Below are 4,352 nucleotides of genomic sequence, written 5' to 3'. Positions count from 1 at the left end.
CACGTCTTCATATATGTATAGAAAAATATTGAAGCAGAGAGAGAGAGAAAAGATGTTATTCTGTCAAACTTTCATACCGAGGGAGGATCGATTCTAAGTGGATCAAAGAAATCCACGGATGAAAACTAGCTCAGCGACTTTCTGAGAAATGTCTCGTGTAATTTACTCTCGGTCCCTTTCTTTCATTAAGTCGATTCAGGCCGTTTCAGTTGGATCCTACACACGTCTAAATTTCAACGATCTCTCGCCACGCCTCGGGAAAACTGACTTGGTCGACGGTTTTCGCGAATTACGCCGAAATCTAATTTGCGCGCCTCGCTATCCGGGCTTTGCATGCTAAATTGGATAGCCATCAACGCGCGCTGTCGCGCAAAACCGTCGTCGGCTATACGAGAGACGTGGCCACGCGGCAAGGCGTGTTCTCTCATTTCCATAAATTGATATGCACTTCTGCTTGCCCTGTGTATGTACGAGTTGTCACGCCGTGCCGTGCCGCGTCGCGCCGCGCCGCGCCGCGCCGCGCCGCGCTGTACCGTGCTGAGCTGTGCCCGTAAACGCGGCAACTCGTTTAACCATCTTGCGAGGCGCACGTTATGTGCTCCGTTTATATCTGAAGAGAATATTCGGTCGCCCGAATAAATTTCTTCAGTCGGAAGAGAGAGAGAGTGTAAGAAAAAAAAAGAGAGAACGCGACACACGTAAACTCCGGTTTTATATTAATATTTTATACGAGAAAAAGGAACACTATGGATATACGTAATAAAGTACATATGTAGGTATATACATGTACTAACGTACAATCTGCATGTAGAGTATTTACACGAAAAGAACAGTTTTGCTGGATTATTTAAAAATTTAACTAGATACAGATCTGAAAAGAAATTTTGTTGGACCATCAAAATAATTATGTAAGATATTTAAGCTGATCGTTAGAATGTCAAAATTTTTTGTAGCATCGTTGTCATCATGCTTGAGTTTTTTTACAGGGATATTTTGATGATTTAATAAAATGATTTTCAGATTTATATCTGGCTCAAATTTTTAGGTATTTCAGTAAAATGGTTCTTTCTGTATGTGGATATATTTCTTTTTAAATGCTGAAAAATGTGTCAAGTATTTTGAAATCAAGTATTTTATAATAAATGTGTCAATGTATTTTCTAAAATATTTTTAGGCTTATTTTTCGTATAACATTTTAAAAATTTCATATTGATACGTATTCCCGATACTTTCGTGAACTGTGAAACACTCTTCGAAGTATTTACGTAGTTTGAGTTAAAGATTAGGATCGTGATTCTCTCTCTATTTTATATATCTAATATATATATTATTCTTAGCTGTGAGATCAAGTGAAAATAGATTCGCGCGCGATTCTTAACCGGGTGAAAACTTGATTAATACTTATCGTAACCTTCATTGATGCGCTGCTATTATTAATAATTCATTTGAACTATATTCGGATGTCTTCGTTCTAAATATTAAAAATTTTTAAGAATTGTAAAATTTAATGAAAAATTGGATTTTTCCTCAAAAAGATTATGCTATTAAAAAAATATGTAATATATTTATTTTAATAATGTTTTTTTTAAATATTAACAAAAACTGCCATGAACCATGAAACTGAATAGCGCTTTTATAGTACGCTTGTATTGTGTAGTAAATGTCAAATTTGGAATATTAGATTTCTTTCGATTCATTCCATAATCTTGAAAAGAACGGCTAAAAAATTTAATTTTAATAGGAATTTTGATGAAATTTTAATAGCCTTTGTCTCGAAATTTTGCCCGTGACTTTCAACAAAGACGATATGAACGTAACTTCATTCTTCGGGCTGGGTCCTAAGATAGAGCCCATTATCGTGTCTTATATTCCTACTTTATAAACGAGGAGCGAGAGAATTATCGGGTCACGAGGCGAGGCACGACGCCAAGAGACGCAGGCGTCTCCCTGTTCCTTAGTGTCGAACTTGACGAAATGCCGAATCGTAATATCGCACAGATTTCGAATTTCCAGCACAGCCAAACGCTCCCAACGCGGCTCATTTTTCATCCCACATCTTTTTTGCGGAAAAGTCCATAAATCCAGTCTTTACATCGATTTTGCGCGTCAGCTCACTTCTTTTATAAAGAAAATGAGAAAGTTGTAGATTATTCGATGTTGAATACTAAGAAGAATGGATATCTCAAGGGAGAAAGGAAGCTCTGATCAGACTATAGATCTGATGATCAAAATAACTACAAGTTCCTTTGTAATACGTTCCGTCTATAGAAAAGGTGTCCTACTTTTCTATCTGATCACAATTGAGAATGACAGGTGTCCCTCCTAGCTATGAAGTCAATCTTTAATCAAAATAAGATACGAATAGTTTTTGTAGTTACAAACGATGAAAGTTGCCAAGTTATTTTTTAATGACAAACGATAAAATTGTTTACTTGCGTTCTTGAGCGAACTTCAAGTAATTTTCACCTTTTTACTTCGATAAGATTTTAATTTAAACATTAGTTTCCAAAGTACATAACATTAAAACTTGAAAACTAGCAAAACTTCCGAAATTTGCTGTTCTATGTCGCGATAGTTCTGTCGAGGAAAAATTAAATCTTTGTAAATAATTGTATTAAAATTTTATTTAGTAAAAACTTGTTACTTTCAATATTTTATTATGAACAGTGTCTTAAATTGCTTATTATAAACAATTTGAAAGTAGCACATTTATATAAGTCCAGAAATGAATATAATGTCTTTATGTGCCATATTTTGCTAAGTAGCTGTATGCTTTATTTCACATAAAGCTTATGTGGGGACACATAAAGTTTGTAATGTGAAGATTGAAAATTGACGATATATCTGCATCTTTATCTGTCTATCCGGTATGGTTTTGCACGTTACGTGCATTACGGGCCATTCGATACGCTGCCGTCCTGAATCTTTAAAGCGCTACGTGTCGATTCGTGTCAAGTGGCTTATAAATGGAAAGCAACGTACTACACTCGCATATCGTTCAATGGCGGATTTATCGATAGATGGTCGCTGAGGACCTTTAAATCTCAAGGATTTCCACAAATTATTCTGCGGATCTACAATGTCCTATAAGATAAAAGGCGGACGTCACATTAACATTTTAACCGAGAGATAGAGGACGTTGACTTAAAAAAAAAATTACCAAGCTTACCAATATCTACATGGAAATTACAGTTTCGTCGTTTAAACAACATTTGCTATTCAAACAGAAATTTAATTAGATACTGATGTGAAATAATTTTGTTGGACTATTAAAATAATTATGTAAGATGCTCAAAATTATCGCTAAAGTGTTACAATTTTTTACAATATTGCTCATCACGCTTGAGCGTCTTATATAGTTCTTTCGATATATTAAATAATATGCAATATATATAGTCCAACAAATTTATTTTTATATCTGTATCTACAGCTAAATTTTCAGATATTTCAGTAAAACTGTTCTTTATGTATTAATAATTGTTTTTAATTTTAAAAGAAGACATGAAGTATTATTATACCAAGATAATATTAAATTATCGATTATTAAAATTATTAAAACTTTAATGCAATTGGACGAGGTTTTTCATAAAAAAAATACAAAGACGTTATAATAAAACGCGATAATATCTATCATCGTTTAAATTATCTTCCTTTTTCAATTAACGAATTAATTGCGTTATGATAAATTCTGCAGTATTATATTGAGTACACGCGCAGAATAACAGATAATATTCATTTGCTTTGAGTAAATATCGTGTTATTGCCGGTGCGTCACTCTCCAATCGCTAATTACAAAATATATACCTTTAATTATAGGATTAAAATAACGATGTTAAATAAATGGCGAATTTCTAGAGATGGCGAAAAATAACGAGGTCAATGACAAGAGAAAATTTTTTCTATCTTCTAACAATTTTTCCATTTTAACATGAATATTATTTTTCAATTAAGATAATCTTTAGATAAGACGAATTTATCGATAAAATTTTTTATTTATATTTTTCTCTTACAAGCAGCATCCCTAATACTACAACAAAAAAAGAGATTCGCCTTTTTTATTCCTAGTTAACAAATGTTTTTCGAGAGTTAAGATAAATCCCCTATATTTTGTAGAAGTTTGTGGTGTCTCCAAATTTATTCTGGGACAAATATTTTGGGGAAATTACTCTAGCGAAACAATAAGTACGCGACCTTGCGATTTCGTTAACACGACACAACACTGTTTCTTTTTCCAAGCCGCCCTTATCACCGTATCGCATCTGTGAGAGTGTGCGAAGGAGAATAAACGAGAAACACATTTTCGACAAGGTTGGTTTTTGCGTTAACGTAAATCGTATAGAGGCGAAACTTGG

Source organism: Cyphomyrmex costatus, unplaced genomic scaffold, assembly GCF_001594065.2.
Source record: "Cyphomyrmex costatus isolate MS0001 unplaced genomic scaffold, Ccosl1.0 scaffold157, whole genome shotgun sequence".
In the NCBI taxonomy this organism is placed as follows: domain Eukaryota; kingdom Metazoa; phylum Arthropoda; class Insecta; order Hymenoptera; family Formicidae; genus Cyphomyrmex; species Cyphomyrmex costatus.
The sequence above is the reverse complement of the archived record's forward strand: the minus strand, read 5'-3'. Positions refer to the sequence as shown.